The 22706-nt window shown below is 39.1% G+C and overlaps 1 protein-coding gene across 4 annotated transcripts in view; it reads left to right on the forward strand.

Annotated features, from left to right (window-relative positions):
- B3GALT1 (beta-1,3-galactosyltransferase 1) overlaps window positions 1–22706 on the forward strand; it is a 371348-nt gene that overhangs the window by 298547 nt on the left and 50095 nt on the right. The window lies entirely within an intron of this gene.

A 22706-nucleotide genomic window follows, 5' to 3' on the forward strand; every position in this document is an offset into this window, starting at 1 on the left:
AGAGAAAATGGAGGGTAATTGATTGATTCATGTATTCATATCCTGGGCAATGCATTCATATCATAATGATCTGGTTTCTCCTGGAACTGCCTTCACTAAATTGTGCTTTAATGTTTACTCATGGCTTTCAGTTGATTTAATAACTGGTTGTGTAAAATACACTTCAACTTTTGGATAGTGCTCATTATATAATTTAATCTTCCCTCTTTATGCAAAAATTATTCTAGAATTTAATGTCAAAATAACTTAGTCTCCTGTGAGAAACACGTTTATTACTTTCAGATTTTTTAAAAAATATGTGACTAACTTGTCACATTTCTCACCTTTGCACTGGCTGCCAGGAAGCTCAATGCAAATCTAAACAAGGCCTGTGGCCATTCATGACAATAATAATTTTTATGATTAACTTATTTGATTGTTTCCTAAATCGGGTCTGATTTTTCACTTTTTTATGTGCCTTATGATTATCTCTTCTGCCTTATATCCTTGAAATATTTTTTGGTAAGAGATGATGTGTCTGAAAATGCAAAAATTAAATTATTCTTATCTTGGCATAATAACATTTTCCCATTCTAAAACATATGAAAGTTTTATAGGCCAGGTATGGTGGCTCACACCTGTAATCCCAGCACTTTGGGAGGATGAGGTGGGCAGATCACTTGAGGCCAGGAGTTCGAGACCAGCCTGGCCAACATGGCAAAACCCCATCTCTACTAAAAATACAAAAAAATTAGCCGGGTGTGATGGTGCTTGCCTGTAATCCCAGCTATTCGGGAGGCTGAGGCACAAGAATTGCTTGAACCCAGGAGGCGGAGGTTGCAGTGAGCTGTGATTGCGCCACTGCACTCCAGCCTGGGTGACAGAGTGACACTCTGTCTCAAAAAATAATAATAATAAAATGAAACATATGAAGGTTTTATAAAGAAATTGTAATCAAATATTTTATCTTTTAAAAATATTGAAGAATAGAAATGAATATGATAGATTATAGTAGACATTAACAAGCAATTAGTAAAATTAAAGATTTTTCTCCAGTGAGGCTAGGTTGATGAGGGAGACTGCAGGAACATTTTCTTTTCTTTTTAAATCGAGCATTTTTTTCTTCAGCTTTTATTTTAAGTTTTGAAGTACATGTGCAGGACGTGCAGGTTTGTTACATAGGTAAACGTGTGCCATGGTAGTTTGCTGCACAGATCAACCCATCACCTAGGTATTAAGCCCAGCATCCATTAGCTAATCTTTCTAATGCTCTTCCTCCTCCTATCCCCCAACAGGCCCCAGTGTGTGTTGTTCCCCGCCTCCTGTCTCCATGTGTTATCATCATTAGCTCCCATTTATAAGTGAGAATATGCATTATTTGGTTTTCTGTTCCTGCATGAGTTTGCTGAGGATAACGACTTCCAGCTCCATCCATGTTTCTGCAAAGGACATGAACTCATTCGTTTTTATGGCTGCATAGTATTCCATGGTGTATATGTACCACATTTTCTTTATTAAGTCTATCATTGATGGACATTTTGGGTTGATTCCATGTCTTTGCTATTGTGAATAGTGCTGGAATGAATATACAAGTGCATGTATCTTTATAATAGAATGATTTATATTCCTTTATATGATTATATGATTATATTCCATTACCCAGTAATGGGATTGCTGGATCAAATGGTATTTCTGCTTCTAGATCTTTGAGGAATTGCCACACTGTCTTCCACAGTGGTTGAACTAATTTGCACTCCCACCAACAGTGTAAAAGTGTTCCTTTTTCTCCACAACCTCACCAACGTCTGTTGTTTCTTGGCTTTTAATAGTCGCCATTCTGACTGGTATGAGATGGTATCTCATTGTGGGTTTTGTTTTGTTTTGTTTTGTTTTGTTTTTTGAGATGGGATCTTGCTCTGTCGCCCAGGCTGGAGTGCAGTGGCACAATCTCGGCTCACTGCAAGCTCCGCCTCCTGGGTTCATGCCATTCTTCTCAGCCTCCTGAGCAGCTGGGACTACAGGTGCCCGCGACCACACCTGGCTAATTTTTTGTAATTTTAGTAGAGATGGGGTTTCACCACGTTAGCCAGGATGGTCTCGATCTCCTGACCTCGTGATCCACCCGCCGTGGCCTCCCAAAGTGCTGGTATTACAGGCGTGAGCCACCATGTCCAGCCCCTCATTGTGGCTTTGGTTTGCATTTCTCTAATGATCTGACACTGAGCTTTTTATCATATGTTTGTTGGTTGCATGAATGTCTTCTTTTGAAAAGTATCTGTTCATGTCCTTTGCCCACTTTTTAATGGGGTTGTTTTATCTTGTAAATTTGTTTAAGTTTCTTGTAGACTCTGGATATTAGACCTTTGTCAGATGGATAGATTGCAAAAATTTTCCATTCTGTAGGTTGTCCGTTTGCTCTGATAATAGTTTCTTTTGCTGTGAAGAAGCTCTTTGGTCTAATTAAATCCCATTTGTCATTTTTAGCTTCTGTTGCCATTGCTTTTGGTGTTTTCATCATGAAATCTTTGCCCATGCCTATGTCCTGAATGGTATTGCCTAGGCTTTCTTCTAGGGTTTTTATGGTTTTGGGTTCTACCTTTAAGTCTTTAATCCATCTTGAGTTAATTTTCATATAAGGTGTAAGGGAGGGGTCCAATTTTAATTTTCTGCACATGGCTAGCCAGTTCTCCCAGCACCATTTATGAAATAGGGAATTCTTTCCCCATTGCTTGTTTTTGTTGGGTTAGTTGAAGATAGATGGTTGTAGGTGTGGGTCTTATTTCTGAGTTCTCTATTATGTTCTATTGGTCTATGTGTCTATTTTTATACCAGTTCCATGCTGTTTTGGTTACTGTAGCCCTGTAGTATAGTTTGAAATCAGGTAGCATGATGCCTCCAACTTTGTTCTTTTTGCTTAGAATTGTCTTGGCTATTGAAGCTCTTTTTTGGTTTGCAGGAACATTTTCAAGAGGCCATGAAGTAAAGGATAGTTTTGGCAATTTTTTCACATCACCTTAAATATGCCATCATTATACCACTAAATTACAGTCAGATTGTCTATATTTCTGACTTTTCTAAAAGCTGTTGTCTTCTTGAGGGTATGACCCGTGATTTAGTCATTCCCAGTAGATACCACAATATGTGACCCATAGTAGGGCTTCAATAAATATTTCTGAATGTCAAGTGAGTTTTCATATATTCAGAGGCATTCCTGTCTTAATGTTTCAAGGTGCTTTCCAATCCTGTGATTGCAATGAATGCCCTCTTATTTATGTTGCCATAGATACCATTTCCTTAATATAGTACTTGATGCAGTCCCTTGGTTTTGAAATCATTTCACCTGTGAGCAAGACATTATCAGATTTTTGTATTTCAATAGCTTTAGGGGTACAAGTAGTTTTTGGTTACATGGATGAATTGTATAGTGGTGAAGTCTATACAATTCCAGTGCTCCTGCCGTCTGAACAGTGTACATTGTACCCAATAGGTGATTTTTATATCCTTAGCCCCCTCCACCCTCACCCTTCCAAGTCTCCAAGGTCCATTATGTTACTTCGTATACCTTTGTGTACCCTTGGCTTAGCTCCCTCTTATACGTGAGAACATGCAGTAGGACATTTTCAGATTAAAAGAAGCCTGCATCCAAGCATTTCTCTCGTTGTTGATGAAATATACCAAAATCAACTCTTGAAGACAGACTGTGTCATCTTCGGAACCCAAGAAAAATTAACACAATATATTGCAAAGGATTGTTTTTACTATACTAACTTTTCCTAAAAATAGTGGTGATTATCCAGCACATATAAACAGAGAGTTTGAACAATTGTTTCAAACCAAATCATTAAACCCAATTTTAAGTTTTGAGAAGTCATGCTTTCTAGAGCACTCTAAATGGCTCTTAGTGGTTTTATTTCTTGTGCCTGTCTTTATTTCTTCTGTTCCTGTCAAGCTGTGAAGAGGTTGTAATCTCATTAAGAAATGAGGGGCAAGTTTAAAGCAAATGTTAAAGGGCAATCTAATTACTTTGTGAAATGTGAAATGTGTTCAAGACCCACAGACAAAGGTTCTTAGTTTTAACAAAATTTCTGTCTGACTTCAATAGAAGTTCTATTAATGCAATGTGTATGTACACACATATGTATACACATAGTTTCTCTTCGCTAGAACATTTGCTTCACCAGAGCAAGGATTTTTATCTGTTTTGTACACTAATTTATTCCAAGTGCCTAAAATAGGACCTGACATGAATCTATTCTCGGTAGACATTTGTTGAATGAATATAAAAAGTTCATGCTGAGTGAAAGATAGAATTTCACTATTAGCTCTAATGCAGTCCAATTAAACTTTTCCCATGGACATAAAATCATTGGGACAGGAAGCCCCAGAGGAGAAACGTGGAATATACAAGTAGCTCCCAGAATAGTCAGTGCTCAGCATCCTTTTATGATGCCTCCAAAAATTTGGAACCCCAAGATTATTTATCCCCACGATCAAATAATTTCTGGAACACTTTCTCACCATTAAGTAAAATGTTTAGGAAGGAAAAACTCCCACCTGAGCTACCCTCCCCACACCATTATCACTCTACCCTGTTCACAACCTTCCCCTGAAACTTTCTTCTCAACAGAGCAAGATCAAATAAAGCATAAAGACATACAAATACAATTAAGTTCCAACCTAAAAGAAAGTACTTAATACACTAAAAGTACTATCTGCCTAGTAGTATCTGCATCTCAGCTTCCCTACCTGACCACAGATCCCTGAGACTTTGAAATGATTCTTCACTATTGGACAGCCTTTGGAAACCTGGCCCCACACTATTTAAACTCATCTTTTCAGTTTCACAAAAGAGAGGTTTCCACTGAGGAACCAAAAAAAGTCTGTTGATCCTTGTCTCTGTCAGTGACTGGGGATGGGCAATTGTTGTCTGAATGAATGAGACCAGTTCTTGGTGAGTCCTTAGAGACCATAAAGAGGGTAGATGGACAGCTTTCATGTCTTCGCCTAGAGGTCCCAAGCTCATTTAGCTTTGACAGGCAGAGTCTAGAGAAAGCATTTGTAGAAAGGAGACAGTGTCTAAACACCCATGTTTGGAAACCATACATGAGAAATGATTTCAAAAGAGCCACTCAGTGAATATATCCATTGAGGGTTGTTTCTATTTGACAGAAATTCATCAGGGTGAAAGGTGAAGGGGCCAATCAGACATGTAAATAATGAGTAAATGCATTATTTAGTACTTGACAAAACAGGCTCTTGGCTAGAATGCATATAGACGTAGTCTTGAATACTATACTGCAAACATCCGGGCCTGAAGCCCTGAATATAGATCCTTCAGAGCAATAGTGAAAACAAAACCAGTTGATGTGTATTTGTCGTCTATCAAAGAACCCATCCCTGGAAAATTCACCCCATTTTGTTTGTATTCTTTCTGAATGAATAAGAGAAATCATTGTAGACATAGGAGATGGAAGAAAAAAATGTGAATCTTCATTTTAAATAATTCATTTCCTCCAGACCACACTTTAAATTTAAAGATGTAGCTTAAACATAAAATGAGAAACTTGAGTCTTATATTTGTGATGTTTTCATTCACTTCACATCAAAGACTGGTCTCATTCAACTGGCTTTATTTTCACTTTTGCCCTGAAGGACCTATATTGTCAAAGCCCCAGGCCCTGATGTTTGCACTACAGTATTCAAGACTGTACTATGACTCTGCAATCTAGGTAAGAGTGTGTTTTGTCAAGTAGCAAATAATGCATTATTAAAATCTGACTGGATTCTTCAGAAAAAAATAATAGTGCATTTGCTTTCCATTAAATTTTCTAAAGGACATAAATGTTTTTATCTGCTATGATGAGTTACCTGAATGTCATGCCATAATACAACATGACAACACTTAACCTGGAGTAATTCAGCATGGCAACATTTGTGGGGAAAGAATTTCAAGTATTTTAGATTGATTTACCATATTAGCAAGTGTTGCATGGAATTTGCTACAGCCTCTCAAGTTTAAAGGCATTAAATGTCACATGATTTCAGTGCATCCCTAACACCAAATACCAGCTCTCATAGAGTTACACTGAGGAGAAGCTACCATGGATCAGCCAACTACAATCTCCTGGTGTCTGACAGACTGGGATTTTATACAAGCTTTGTGGGGTATCCCTTCACATGTTTGGAGGCAGGAGGCAAGAATCATTCTTTCTCTCTGCACACATAGGCAGCTGTGCCACAGGGCACAGTTGGGTGGGAATATACTGTAGACCTGTAGCCACACTACAAGTGACGTATTGAGATGACAGCTTGTACTGCAGTCCTCCCTGTGAGCTCAGACAGACTTCATTGTGAAGTGTCCAGCACACAGACTTAGCATGTGGTGAACATGATTGTCAATTTGGGGGGCAGCCTCTGAAGTTACAAGGAATGAAAACATTCTCAGCATCTGAACTTAAGCCTTGTGGAAGAAAACAGACTGAGAGAGGGGCCCTGGAGCCAGGACCTCACTGGCCCCCAAATAGGCTATTGATCTCATTTTGTGTGGTGGTTTTTCATCATTTTTTAAATTATAAAGTAATATTTGAATGCATGATTGTTGTAAACACCTCAAACAATACAGAGGTCTAGAGAATGAAAAGAAATCCCTGTGCACCACCAGCTCCTCGCACAATTTCACTTTTATCCTCAGAGTTAATACCTATTGTTTTACACATGTTTTACTTTGGGGCTAAGCCTAAACGTTTCATCTTAGTATAACCAAATGGCTTAATGATTCTTATAATGGAACTCATTCGTAATTGAAAATCCTATTATATCTATCATATCTCCATCGTATTACATGCCCCTATTAAGCCCTTGTTACAATTATTTTATTAGTAACTCTTGAAATACATTACCCCAGGTTAGAGCAATGCATCTAATCCAAGAAGGACAGCCCTTTCTTAACGTTTAAATTGTTCTGATTGCCCATAGATAGTTGCTATGTTTTTTTAATCGATGGATTGAAAAATAGCAATAACAAAAATGTACAATGAAGTTGACAACACTTTTAAATAAATTAGTTTTTTTTATCACAAAGGTATATATTCACATTGGAAAAAATAATAGTACCTACACATGTGTTATTTAGGCTGCAAAAAATGATTGATGTGCAGATGGATTCTGAGGTAACTTGAGGAAATTAATTAATTCATCACTGCTGACAATGTTCATTTGACCCTAACACACACACACACACACACACACACACACACACACCCCTTGGTTGGGATGGGGAATGGTTTCAGAATACAGAAATTTTCCATCAAACAGGAAAGTCTACTTAGAGCCAATCCTTAAAAAAATTGCGGTGAAGCAACAGTGCACTAAACAAGATGGCTAAATGGGTCATCATTTAATTTTTAGATACTTATGCGTTTTGAAGAACAAATAGACTTCCTATTCCAAAATAGCTCAATTATGTTTTGATTGCAACATCAGATTTTCCAAGGATCTTGGATCTCAAATACTGTAATCATTTATACATAAATTGATCATTACTTTACAAAAATAAAAACTTGCTGTGGCAGTGGTATAGTATGGGCATATGTGGAGTTTTCTGTCGTCCCTGAGATTTCACAACAGGCGTAGCTCTATTGTTTTTGGAAAATATGTTGTTGGATTCTGGATGATTTAAGGTATCTGCAGTCTTCCAGGTAAGGAAGAGGAGAAATATGCTGGTTCTGTGACTCTGCAGAGCCTCATCAAAACAGGGTCTTGTATGTAGCAGCTCACCCATCCCTTTGACCTTTAGCAGATGGTTTTGCTGTGCGTACTTGGCATCACTGGCTTCCTGAGCAAAAGCCTTATAAATGAAAGAACATTCAGTCCATTTATCCAAAACTCTCCTAAGGAATACTTTTTTTATATAAAGTACACTCTTACTGACCCATTCACACTCTCGTTCTGTCACACACAGCACAATCCTATTGAGTAGTGAGCAGTTCTAGGGTAGGCATTTAGCCCCATGAAAGAGTTGTATTTTACTTTAATGGAGGCATATTTCACAGGTCCTTTTGTATTTGTGACCACTTTTTTCCAGGGGAATATGTATTGCATGAAGTATACACACATTTGCCCTGATTTATGACTCTTCTCAAAATGTCTTTTGAGATGGAGTCTCACTCTGCTGCCCAGGCTGGAGTACAGAGGCGTGATCTCAGCACATTGCAACCTCCCAGGTTGAAGACGTTCTCCTGCCTCAGACTCCCAAGTAGCTGGGATTACAGGTGGGCACCACCACGCCCAGCTAATTTTTGTATTTTTAGTAGAGACGGGGTTTCACCACGTTGCCCAGGCTGGTCTCGAACTCCGGACATCAAGTGATCTGCTAGCCTCGGCCTCCCAAAGTGCTGGGATTACAGGCATGAGCCACCATGCCCACCCTCAAAATTTCTTTTTTGGTTTTTTTTTTTATTATTATTATACTTTAAGTTTTAGGGTATGTGTGCACAATGTGCACGTTAGTTACATATGTATACATGTGCCATGTTGGTGTGCTGCACCCATCAACTCATCATTTAACATTAGGTATATCTCCTAATACCATCCCTCCCCCTTCCACCTACCCCACAACAGGCCCCAGTGTGTGATGTTCCTGTGTCCATGTGTTCTCATTGTTCAATTCCCACCTATGAGTGAGAACATGTGGTGTTTGGTTTTTTGTCCTTGCGATAGTTTGCTGAGAATGATGGTTTCCAGCTTCATCCATGTCCCGACAAAGGACATGAACTCATTTTTATGGCTGCATACTATTCCATGGTGTATATGTGCCACATTTTCTTAATCCAGTCTATCATTGTTGGACATTTGGCTTGGTTCCAAGTCTTTGCTATTGTGAATACTGCTGCAATAAACATACGTGTGCATGTGTCTTTATAGCAGCATGATTTATAATCCTTTGGGTATATACCCAGTAATGGGACTGTGGGGTCAAATGGTATTTCTAGTTCAAGATCCCTGAGGAATCACCACACTGACTTCCACAATTGTTGAACTAGTTTACAGTCCCACCAACAGTGTAAAAGTGTTCCTATTTCTCCACATCCTCTCCAGCACCTGTTGTTTCCTGACTTTTTAATGATCACCATTCTAACTGGTGTGAGATGGTATCTCATTGTGGTTTTGATTTGCATTTCTCTGATGGCCAGTGGTGATGATGAGCATTTTTTTCATGTGTCTTTTGGCTGCATAAATGTCTTCTTGTGAGAAGTGTCTGTTCATATCCTTTGCCCACTTGTTGATGGGGCTGTTTGTTTTTTCCTTGTAGATTTGTTTGAGTTCACTGTAGATTCTGGATATTAGCCCTTTGTCAGATGAGTAGATTGCAAAAATTTTCTCCCATTCTGTAGGTTGCCTGTTCACTCTGATGGTAGTTTCTTTTACTGTGCAGAAGCTCTTTAGTTTAATTAGATCCCATTTGTCAATTTTGGCTTTTGTTGCCATTGCTTTTGGTGTTTTAGACATGAAGTCCTTGCCCATGCCTATGTCCTGGATGGTATTGACTGTGTTTTTTTCTAGGGTTTTTATGGTTTTAGGTCTAACATTGAAGTCTTTAATCCATCTTGAATTAATTTTTGTATAAGGTGTAAGGAAGGGATCCAGTTTCAGCTTTCTACATATGGCTAGCCAGCTTTCCCAGCACCATTTATTAAATAGGGAATCCTTTCCCCATTGCTTGTTTTTGTCAAGTTTGTCAAAGATCAGATGATTGTAGATATGCGGCCTTATTTCTGAGGGCTCTGTTCTGTTCCATTGATCTATATCTCTATTTTGGTACCAGTACCATGCTGTTTTGGTTACTGTAGCCTTGCAGTATAGTTTGAAGTCAAGTAGCATGATGCCTCCAGCTTTGTTCTTTTGGCTTAGGATTGACTTGGCGATGCAGGCTCTTTTTTGGTTCCATATGAACTTTAAAGTAGTTTTTTCCAATTCTGTGAAGAAAGTCATTGGTAGCTTGATAGGGATGGCATTGAATCTATAAATTACCTTGGGCAGTATGACCATTTTCACGATATTGATTCTTCCTACCCATGAGCATGGAATGTTCTTCCATTTGTTTGTATCCTCTTTTATTTCATTGAGCGGTGGTTTGTAGTTCTCCTTGAAGAGGTCCTTCTCGTCCCTTGTAAGTTGGATTCCTAGGTATTTTATTCTCTTTGAAGCAATTGTGAATGGAAGTTCACTCATGATTTGGCTCTCTGTTTGTCTGTTATTGGTGTATAAGACTGCTTGTGATTTTTGCACATTGATTTTGTATCCTGAGACTTTGCTGAAGTTGCCTATCAGCTTAAGGAGACTTTGGGCTGAGATGATGGGGTTTTCTAGATATACAATCATGTCGTCTGCAAACAGGGACAATTTGACTTCCTCTTTTCCTAATTGAATACTCTTTATTTCCTTCTCCTGCCTGACTGCCCTGGCCAGAACTTCCAACACTATGTTGAATAGGCGTGGTGAGGGAGGGCATCCCTGTCTTGTGCCAGTTTTCAAAGGGAATGCTTCCAGTTTTTGCCCGTTCAGTATGATATTGGTCATAGATAGCTCTTATTATTTTGAGATACGTACCATCAATACCTAATTTATTGAGAGTTTTTAGCATGAAGTGTTGTTGAATTTTGTCAAAGGCCTTTTCTGCATCTATTGAGATAATCATGTGGTTTTTGTCGTTGGTTCTGTTTATATGCTGGATTACGTTTATTGATTTGCGTATGTTGAACCAGCCTTGCATCCCAGGGATGAAACCCACTTGATCATGGTGGATAAGCCTTTTGATGTGCTGCTGGATTTGGTTTGCCAGTATTTTATTGAGGATTTTTGCATCGATGTACATCAGGGATATTGGTCTAAAATTCTCTTTTTTTGTTGTGTCTCTGCCAGGCTTTGGTATCAGGATGATTCTGTCCTCATAAAATGAGTTAGGGAGGATTCCCTCTTTTTCTATTGATTGGAATAGTTTCAGAAGGAATGGTACCAGCTCCTCCTTGTACCTCTAGTAGAATTCGGCTGTGAATCAGTCTGGTCCTGGACTTTTTTTGGTTGGTAAGCTATTAATTGTTGCCTCAATTTCAGAGCCTGTTATTGGTCTATTCAGAGATTCAACTTCTTCCTGGTTTAGTCTTGGAAGGTTGTATGTGTCAAGGAACTTATCCATTTCTTCTAGATTTTCTAGTTTATTTGCGTAGAGGTGTTTATAGTACTCTCTGATGATAGTTTGTATTTCTGTGGGATTGGTGGTGATATCCCCTTTATCATTTTTTATTGCATCTATTTGATTCTTCTCTCTTTTCTTCTTTATTAGTCTTGCTAGCAGTCTATCAATTTTGTTGATCTTTTCAAAAAACCAGCTCCTGGATTCATTGATTTTTTGAAGGGTTTTTTTGGTCTCTATTTCCTTCAGTTCTGCTCTGATCTTAGTTATTTCTTGCCTTCTGCTAGCTTTTGAATGTGTTTGCTCTTGTTTCTCTAGTTCTTTTAATTGTGATGTTAGTGTGTCAATTTTAGGTCTTTCTTGCTTTCTCTTGTGGGCATTTAGTGCTATAAATTTCCCTCTACACACTGCTTTAAATGTTTCCCAGAGATTCTGGTATGTTGTGTCTTTGTTCTCGTTGGTTTCAAAGAACATCTTTATTTCTGCCTTCATTTCGTTATGTACCCAGTAGTCATTCAGGAGCAGGTTGTTCAGTTTCCATGTAGTTGAGCAGTTTTGAGTGAGTTTCTTAATCCTGAGTTCTAGTTTGATTGCACTGTGGTCTGAGAGACAGTTTGTTATAATTTCTGTTCTTTTACATTTGCTGAGGAATGCTTTACTTCCAACTATGTGGTCAATTTTGGAATAAGTGCAATGTGGTGCTGAGAAGAATGTATATTCTGTTGATTTGGGGTGGAGAGTTCTGCAGATGTCTATTAGGTCCGCTTGGCACAGAGCTGAGTTCAATTCCTGGATATCCTTGTTCACTTTCTGTCTGGTTGATCTGTCTAATGTTGACAGTGGGATGTTAAAGTCTCCCATTATTATTGTGTGGGAGTCTAAGTCTCTTTGTAGGTCTCTAAGGACTTGCTTTATGAATCTGGGTGCTCCTGTATTGGGTGCATATATATTTAGGATAGTTAGCTCTTCTTGTTGAATTGATCCTTTTACCATTATATAATGGCCTTCTTTGTCTCTTTTGATCTTTGTTGGTTTAAAATCTGTTTTATCAGAGACTAGGATTGCAACCCCTGCCTTTTTTTGTTTTCCATTTGCTTGGTAGATCTTCCTCCATCCCTTTATTTTGAGCCTATGTGTGTCTCTGCACATGAGATGGGTTTCCTGAATACAGCATACTGATGGGTCTTGACTCTTTATCCAGTTTGCCAGTCTGTGTCTTTTAATTGGAGCATTTAGCCCATTTACATTTAAGGTTAATATTGTTATGTGTGAATTTGATCCTGTCATTATGATGTTAGCTGGTTATTTTGCTCATTAGTTGATGCAGTTTCTTCCTAGCCTCGATGGTCTTTACAGTTTGGCATGTTTTTGCAGTGGCTGGTACCAGTTGTTCCTTTCCATGTTTAGTGCTTCCTTCAGGAGCTCTTTTACAGCAGGCCTGGTGGTGACAAAATCTCTCAGCATTTGCTTGTCTGTAAAGGATTTTATTTCTCTTTAGCTTATGAAGCTTAGTTTGGCTGGATATGAAATTCTGGGTTGAAAATTCTTTTCTTTAAGAATGTTGAATATTGGCTCCCACTCTCTTCTGGCTTGTAGAGTTTCTGCCAAGAGATCAGCTGTTAATCTGATGGGCTTCCCTTTGTGGGTAACCCGACCTTTCTCTCTGGCTGCCCTTAACATTTTTTCCTTCATTTCAACTTTGGTGAATCTGACAATTATGTGTGTTGGAGTTGCTCTTCTCGAGGAGTATCTTTGTGGTGTTCTCTGTATTTCCTGAATTTGAATGTTGGCCTGCCTTGCTAGATTGGGGAAGTTCTCCTGGATAATATCCTGCAGAGTGTTTTCCAACTTGGTTCCATTCTCCCCATCACTTTCAGGTACACCAATCAGACGTAGATTTGCTCTTTTCACATAGTCCCGTATTTCTTGGAGGCTTTGTTCATTTCTTTTTATTCTTTTTTCTCTAAACTTCTCTTCTCGCTTCATTTCATTCATTTCATCTTCCATCACTGACACCCTTTCTTCCAGTTGATCATATCAGCTACTGAGGCTTGTGCATTCGTCATGTAGTCCTCGTGCCTTGGTTTTCAGCTCCATCAGGTCCTTTAAGGACTTCTCTGCATTGGTTTTTCTAGTTAGCCATTTGTCTAATCTTTTTTCAAGGTTGTTAACTTCTTTGCCATGGGTTCGAACTTCCTCCTTTAGCTCGGAGTAGTTTGATCATCTGAAGCCTTCTTCTCTCAACTCGTCAAAGTCATTCTCTGTCCAGCTTTGTTCTGTTGCTAGTGAGGAGCTGTGTTCCTTTGGAGGAGGAGAGGAGCTCTGCTTTTTAGAGTTTCCAGTTTTTCTGCTGTTTTTTCCCCATCTTTGTGGTTTTATCTACCTTTGGTCTTTGATGATGGTGACGTACAGATGGGGTTTTGGTGTGGATGTCCTTTCTGTTTGTTAGTTTTCCTTCTAACAGTCAGGACCCTCGGCTGCAGGTCTGTTAGAGTTTGCTGGAGGTCCACTCCAGACCCTGTTTGCCTGGGTATCAGCAGCGGAGGCTGCAGAACAGTGGATATTGGTGAACAGCAGGTGTTGCTGCCTGATCCTTCCTCTGGTAGTTTTGTCTCAGAGGAGTACCCAGCCGTGTGAGGTGTCAGTCTGCCCCTACTGGGGGGTTCCTCCCAGTTAGGCTACTCAGGGGTCAGGGACCCACTTGAGGAGGCAGTCTGTCCGTTCTCAGATGTCCAGCTGCCTGCTGGGAGGACCACTACTCTCTTCAAGGCTATCAGACAGGGACATTTAAGTCTGCAGAGGATTCTGCTGCCTTTTGTTTGGCTATGTCCTGCCCCCAGAGATGGAGTCTACAGAGGCAGGCAGGCCTCCTTGAGCTGCGGTGGGCTCCCCCCAGTTCGAGCTTCCTGGCCACTTTGTTTACCTACTCAAGCCTCGGCAATGGCAGGCGCCCCTCCCCCAGCCTCGCTGCCGCCTTGCAGTTTGATCTCAGACTGCTGTGCTAGCAATGAGCGAGGCTCCGTGGGCATAGGACCCCCTGAGCCAGGCACGGGATATAATCTCCTGGTGTGCAGTTTGCTAAGACCATTGGAAAAGCGCAGTATTAGGGTGGGAGTGGCCCAATTTTCCAGGTGCCATCTGTCACCCCTTCCTTTGACTAGGAAAGGGAATTCCCTGACCCCTTGCACTTCCCGGGTGAGGCAATGCCTTGCCCTGCTTCAGCTCACACTCAGTGCGCTGCACCCACTGTCCTGCACCCACCTGGTACCTCAGTTGGAAATGCAGAAATCACCCGTCTTCTGCGTCGCTCTCCCTGGAAGCTGTAGACTGGAGCTCTTCCTATTCAGCCATCTTGGCTCCACCCTTTGTTTGTTTTTTCATTGAAAGAGAAAAGTGAACAGATTGGTATTTGGGAGCCAGACAAAGAAGGAACAGATTGACTGCTTAAGGTATCATATCTTTGGGGTTACTGTTGTGCCAAGTTTAATGAATGTAGGCAGCAACAGGAATCTTAATGTAAATTTTAACTCCAACATTGACCATTCCAGCCATCTGTGTATTACAAAGTACGTCATTGTTTACTACCTAAGTTTAACATCCAACTAAGCTTGCTAAGCCTCATAGATCCCACTGCTTGCCGCACACAAAGAAAACAACACACAGACCCAAAGGCAGCTTATCAGATAATTTTTAATAGAACTCCAGAAAAACTCTGCACATACTGCCCCAAGTTGTCGATTGTTATCTCAGCAGAAAAATAGTTGCTTTCCCTCCTATCTGTCCTGTTAAAATGTATAGCTTCCTCCTGGGAAGAAATCAGGTAAAAGTAATAATAGAAGAAGAAAGCAGGAGGATGTAGCTCATTCACTGTGTTCTCAGTACTAGAATGGGCTGCCTAAACATCAGAGAAGTTCGAGGCAACAAAGAGTGGCAAGCTGTCCAGGTGATATATTGCTGTGGAGGTAGCAAGAAGTGGCATCCTGGACGCTTAGCAAAGAAGAGATTCTAGATCAAAAAACCTGGAAAAAATAGCATTAATCAAAGTACTGAATAGGTATAGAATTGCATTCATGTCACCTAATTGTAATGAAAATTGTAAGCCTTCTTTTATAAACCTATTTCTTGAGTGTCTGACATTCAGATCAAGTTCTTCTGGGATCTTCAGTCTACAGGCTTTACCTATCTTTGTTTTCCAATCAAAGGACTTGTGTTTTTGAGCATGAGTTCTAACCATTTCTCTGTCTACCCATGGCATTTCTAAACTGATTTATCTCACAACTTAGCCAGGGCATGGGAAACACTTTCACAGGGGCAGATTTAACTCCCTTTTTCTTTTGAAGGTCTACTAAGGAAAATGTGTCCAATTTGGAAGTAACAGATGTGCATTTTCTGTTCACTTTCTAGTGCTCATCAATAAAAACCTATGGTGAGGAAAGAACTTTATGCTTCAGAGGAAAGGGCACTGTGCTCTTATACTAGGCCTATTGCTTGCCATGTACAACTTCAACAAATCTCCTTGATCTTGATCAATTCTCATTCAAGATCTCATTGATCTCATTGATGTTTGCAAAATACAAATCCCCATCTAGTACGATTGATTAAGGGCAAAGGGTGGCTTCTTTGTAAGCGCCACCTCCCAATCTCCTACCTTCTGGGGGCTACTGCAGCTTCCCTGTTATGCCTCTCTGGTCAATACAGCTGCCAGCATCTGTACCAAATATTCCTGGATATCTAATTCCTGGATATATAATGGAGAACCACTGAAGTCAGGAGGAGGATTGTTTTCCAAGCACATATCAGGTCAAGAGGCCATCCTTTAAATTAAGAGATACTGTTGCTGTTTCAGCTGTTATAGGGCATAATCATTAAGCTCTTGGTTTTGTTTTGCTGTTTTTCAGTGGTGGTGATATATGTGTACAGATGTTGGACTATTCTCTCGCCCATTTTCCCTATCAACAGATACAATATCCATTTCTAAAAAGACTGATCTAGAACAAAATGCCTATAGAAAAATAAGCAAAAGCAAAACAACTGCCCACAGATGGTCAGTGTCATTTCTCACTGGAGCTAACTGGCTGCAGAGAGCCTGTGTTAAAATCAGAAGTCATATTCAAATTCCATGAGCTTACAAGGCATAGTTTCCTATAACAGTGTTTGCAAGATATGCTGAGCATGACCTGAGAAATCCAGCTGGGCAGAAGTAGACTCAGTCAATATGTAAACTTTCCAAAACTCATTTGTACATACGCCCTGGAATGGACTTAATTTTAAGAACTAGTTTCTTCCATCTGTAAAGGCAGAGACTTAAAGCTGTATGTAAAAAGTTTGACAGCCAGACATGAACAAGGATCTATCCCATTGTTCTGTTTGCTTGTTATAAAGGTAAATGCATGTTCTACCAAAATTATTTGTGAAACAACTCATTTATCTAGGCTAAAATTTTATAGGTAGATATAAATTAGAACATTTATATTCCTGAATGGCATTATAAAATTACATCAAAATTTTAAAAGGCTCATGGTATGCCAGATATTTGGAATTTATTGCTTAGTAAGACTTTGAGAACAACTTGGGTTTTCTCCATTCCTCTTTAAGTCCTCAGCACCTAGTATGTGAATTCCATGTAAAAGGAAAATAAAAATATTGCTGAATTGTTGAAAGACTGGCTCAGATGTGTTTCAGTTTAAAATCAGGAAAAATAGGCCAGATTATTTTTAGGGCTCCAGGCTACATTCCTTCATCCTCTCAATATCCCCTGTTTGATCAGCAGAAACAGTAACTGGATTTATATTTTACAGTCCAAAAAAGGGAAGCTTTGCTCTTAATTATCAATATTCTGAATACCTCATTCAAGAGAAAAATGCATTTAATCACACACCAAGACATACATGCATACATACACACACACATACCACCACCACCACACCACACAGTTCAGGGTCCCTCTGTTTTTTATTATCTCCATTACTATACTTTATTATCTGGATGATATCTGTCTCCAGAAAGACACAAGATTCTCTGTATCCCTAGCCCCTAGTAGAATATGACAGTACAGAAAATAACACAGTTTTTTTGAATGAAGCAATGAATATAACAGGAGAGGAAATAAGAAACTGATTACAGAATCCAAATGTGGCCCTAGCTATATCTCATCAATTCATTTAAGAAGATATTGAAATAGACTCTGTGCTGAGTTGTGATGTGTAAGACAGTTTGCTCACAATGATTTTATGTCATGGAAGAATATTTGTTGGAGTCCTCACTTTCTGTCTTCTTTGATGCTTGTTGTAGAAATGTGGTAGCCGATAGAATAGTCAATATGGAGTCACTTTTTAATTGCTAAATTTCAGAATCATCCATGCCTGTCGTATTGAGTTTCCACATTCTAGCCTTATTTAAAATCAGGACAACTTCCCCCCCTACCCCCATTTTATGCCTATTTCTTTTTCATAAATTGATTGCCTAACTAACTGATGTTTTTGCAATTACCACACTGCCAGGAGTTAATATGGGTATAGGATGTAAGGTGCAAAGCTGAGAAGAAATTCTGTATAATCTGTGCCAGTCAAATCTTGGATCTTCCTTTAGTTGCCTTTTTCTGTAAAGAGCTCAGAAGAAGAAAGAACTCTGATACATGTGCAGCTTTGTTCAGAATAGTACCCTTAAATATTTCTGCTACCCAAGCTGATGATGAACTCTCCCATACCAACTCTCTGAGTTTCCTAAAGATAATAGTATTTGCATACAGCAATTGGATATTGAATTGCATACAGCAATATCCTTCTCAGGATGGACTAAGTTTAAAATCAACTTTTAAAATAGCTGGAGTGATTTTAACTGAAATTCTTTGGTTGAATTCTTAGCTAATGTGTCTAAAATCTTCTCCTACCTTCTGCACCCTAAACTGGCTGCAAAAATATTTTATGACTTCATTAAACAAATACATGCCATAATTATTTTTATTCTCCTTCATTAGTATGAATGACCATGTTTACAAGTAAAGGCATAGCAATACATTTAAACAAAATCATTTCAGTAATCATTTCAGCTGGGTTTGTTTTTTCTTTCTAAGTACTTTATTCAGGATATTGTTTGATCATTTTAGTACTTATTAAATACTTCTTTGATAACTCTGTCACTTGGGCTTGGGAGGTCATATCACTAAGTTGTATCTTAAAGAGACTGTTCCATTTTCATGGGAGCTTAGTTACCTCTTTCAGAAAGGCAGTAAGAAAAATCACTGATAGCATGGCAGGGATAGAAATCCTGAGATTAGATTAATACTTGGTAGAACAGAGGAGGCTTGGCCTAGAGAAGCTATAACAATACAAGACTTAGGATTATTGTATAGAATTCCTTCTACTCTGGCGCTGCTAACAATGAAGAATTTACTGGGGCTGGGCGCGGTGGCTCACGCCTGTAATCCCAGCACTTTGGGAGGCTGAGGTGGGCAGATCACGAGGTCAGGAGATTGAGAACATCCTGGCTAACACAGTGAAATCCCGTCTCTACTAAAAAAAAAAAAAAAAAAAAAAAATTAGCCAGGCTTGGTGGTACACACCTGTAGTCTCACCTAGCTGGGAGGCTGAGATAGAAGAACTGCTTGGACGCGGGAGGCGGAGGTTGCAGTGAGCCGAGAGCGCGCCACTGCACTCCAGCCTGGGTGACAGAGTGAGACTCCATCTCAAAAACAACAACAACAACAACGAAGAACTTATTGCATGAATTTGGGCACAGAGATATGGAAGCAATCTTTCTTCACTGTGGGTTTTCTGGCAAACCAGCTTTCTAGGCAAGGGAAGTGGGAGAACCCCTGGTTTCCAGCATTGCCTGTTACTGTGTTATAAATGTATGTGCCACCAGTTGCAAGATATCAACATGATGTCATTGAATGTGAAGTTGGGAAGAAGTGTGTACCACCAGCTCTGCCCAAGCCCATGCAAGCTGGCCTGGCACCCACTGGACTCTGCAGAACCATCCCAGCCCCAGAGCTCCCTGCAGGGTCAGCTCAGGTCTGTGCTGTGACTGCATCAAGGTTCAGACTCTCCCTTTGCCTTCTTCTTTCTCCTCTCACATTAGAGACAGGTGTTGTTCCTAAGAACATGCTCCAATAAACTTCCTGCGTGAGAATCTCAGAGTCCCAAAGCGATCCCACCTACAGTGAAGAGAAATTGAAAGTTAAGTTCATGATCATTGAAAAATAGAGAGCGAAAGTCCTCTGTTCTCTCTCCTAAATTCATTAACTAATTAGATCAACTATGGCCTCCACCTGGTTCCCTAATGAGTCATAGAATTTACCTTGATAAGTTAATAAATGGGCAACTCAGTGGCGCTTTGTGTTTTGTTCTGTTGGTCTGTCTTTATTTAAGTCCTTTATCTCAAACAGACCACACACAAACCAGGATCAAATGTAGCCAGATGCTGACATTAGAGATCCACAGTATAAAGTCCTTTGTTGCCACAGAGGGCTGTAGCAAAACTGGGAAGACTAAATCTCATGTCCAAATATTATTACTGTCTTGTTTATCCTATTATGTCACTAAATTCTCCCATAGCTAGCACTCATAAGTCGGTATACAGAAAGAATGGATTTCTCAGCCATAAACAGCACCAGCAAAATTCCTTTTGGCCACATGAAGCTAAAAAGAAGGGGTGATATTAATGAAATGTAATGGAATAATGTGCTAGAATAGCTGTAATTTTTAGACCTGGTAAAATTGTAAACTAGATTAAAATGTGGGTGACAAATGTTGAGTCTAAGCTAGTTCCCCAGAAAAACACAACAATTTATATAGTCAATTTTCAATTATCTGCCCAAGGAGAAATAGCAATAATGGCAGTTATCCAAAAGAGTAGATAATGAACAAATTCATTTCTACTTGACTTTGAAATATTATTTTGTATTCTAAAACCAACATTTGAATGTAGATGCATTTTATATTCTGGAAAGTTGCAGTGCCTCTAATGTAAGTACTAAAATTACACTTTAGAAATCAGACTAAAGAAAGTAGCTTATATTTTTCATCTTTTCTTGTACGATACATTCCCACTTTCTATATTATTCCTGTGAATAGATGTCATTATCTCTTAGGATAATGTTCAGTTCATTCTAAGGCAGAGAAAATTTGCATGTATATTTTCCTGCATTGATGGCAATTAAGTATCTTGATTAAAAGGACACCCTCCTTTCCTGCCTCTGCTTTGCTAAAATTATTTTTTAATGTGTGAAAAGAAAAATCCCAAAACAAAACAGAATGGATATTCAAGATAAAAGTTATATCTAAGTAAGATTTAAGTTTTAAACCTGCATCTGCCCATGGAAAAATGAGTTAGCTATTTACACATTTTCCACACTTTTTTTTGGCCCTGGTTTGGTTATTTTTCACTCAGTGAATGCTATGATGACTATAATAATACCTAGGATAGGGTCTGTCTCATGACGGCATTCAGTAACTTCTCATTTCTTTCATTCCTTGCTTCCCTTTTCTTCGTTCAATAATATTTTATAGAGGATGCTTCATATTAAGGCTTCATATATTTCAATAATGTGTATGTTTTATTCCACTCTTTCCATAGTAAATTCTACAAAAGCAAGGAAATGTTTTAAAAATATCATAGAGTAAAATCTTTCAGGTGCTATTTTTCCAATGTCAACATTCAGTACATGTTTAAATTCTTAAAAGCTACCTCCATTATTTTATCAATATTAAGCAAATAATCTAGTAAGAGATATAGCACTTTAAAGAGCAGAATGAGGGTTCATGCAGACTAAAAACTGACTACATGCTCTCCTGTCTTATGCTTACTTACATGGTACACTCCCATTATTAGAATAAGACATTTTTTACATAAGGCAAAAGATTCCTAAGTGTTGCAATACTTTTGATTGTTTCTGGGACTCTTTCTTTTGCTTTGGTATTTGACTTGATAAGCAATTGGTGTTTGGCCATATAGATGTGCTCTCCTTTAAAGTTCTGAAATTTGTCTTCAATTGAACAAATGACAAGGCACTGGAGAGGTAGGTTAAGCAACTGTCTAGGCTGAGTAGATCTAAGTTCAAACACTGGCTCCACTAATCCCAGGATGACATTGAACAATAGACTTGCTCTCCCTCAGTCATGTTTTCTTATTATTAAAATGAAGGTAGTAATACAAAACTAAGAGGATTGCGGAGATGATGACAGATAATACGTATAAGTAACTTGGTGTAGGCATTCAGTAAATGTTGGTAGTTGTTACAAATACTAGCTAACGTTGATGACTATCTATGCAAGCACCATCCTAAGCACTTTCTATGTATTCATTTATTTGAACCTCAAGACAACTCTAGGATTCAGGTACCATTATCATGATTTTGCACATGGGACCTAGAGAGGTTAAGTATCATCAGTGGCTGAGTCAGTCTCTAAACCCAACCCATACACTTACCCATCACACTACAGTGATTGATTATCATAGAAACAGAGAGTGTTTTAACAGAAACTGGAACCAGCAAATGGATCCACTGGAACCCACTTGTGCCTCCGTCCATATTGTTCACATGGGGCCACAATGCTTAAACACCATCCCAAACAAATGCCTTTAATAAGAGTTTTATTTCATATGAGGACCCATCACATTTCAGTCACTCAGCATTACCCAGAACTCACTCTATGATATACATGCACAGTTAGAATAGAACATTCCACCTTTTATTATGAAGCTTTGTACACATATAGCTTGAGACCCAAGAATCTGATCAATAGAAGGCAGGTCTAGTTGGCTTCCATCCTGTTATTTAAACAGGTCTGGATCAGATTCAGCCAGTGGCAGAGTGGTCATAAGTGACACTAAAAGGTCTTAAGTGAAAGGGAAGGTGCGCATGCCTAAAATCCCAGCTGTGCCGTGAATGAACCAAATGTCTTTGCCCAAAGGCAGCTTCAGCCTTCTGGACCTTTTTTTATCACTTGGAAAGTTAAGATGTTGCAGTAGACCTTAGGTAAAAGCTGGCCATCCATGTGCCAATCCTGACCCCTCACATGGACTTTGGTTTTAGCCTTGTCTGACCTGTGCAGTTTTGTTTGTTTTATTTTTAAAATTAGATCCTAAAGTACAAAACTCAAAATATTTCACATTTAAAAATCTGTATTTGTTTTTCCCTAAAAATTGGACGTTGTGACATCATTGGGCCTGTTTATCTTTGTGGCATCAGTCAAAATCATCAACTAGACCTGAGCACTAGCTGCCCCTTCAGATGGGGCATGGGCTCACTAGCTCATCACAGTGCCCACCATTCCTTATTATCTCACACCCAGTCTGCTGGCTCATTGATACCACCTGCATGGGCTTGAAGGCGTCTGAGTTTGTAATCCTAGTACCAGTTGAAACCCTAAATGAGGTTAATTTCTTCATTCTTTTTTCATTCAGTCCACCTCTATTCAACACCTACCCACATGCCATTCTTTGTATTGTATTGTACTTAAATAGAAATATTTTTTTTTAAGTGGCAGTTCTGTTTTCATTTCTCGGAACCCAATTCATTTCCATTATTTCTAAA

Source organism: Pongo abelii, chromosome 11, assembly GCF_028885655.2.
Source record: "Pongo abelii isolate AG06213 chromosome 11, NHGRI_mPonAbe1-v2.0_pri, whole genome shotgun sequence".
NCBI lineage: Eukaryota > Metazoa > Chordata > Mammalia > Primates > Hominidae > Pongo > Pongo abelii.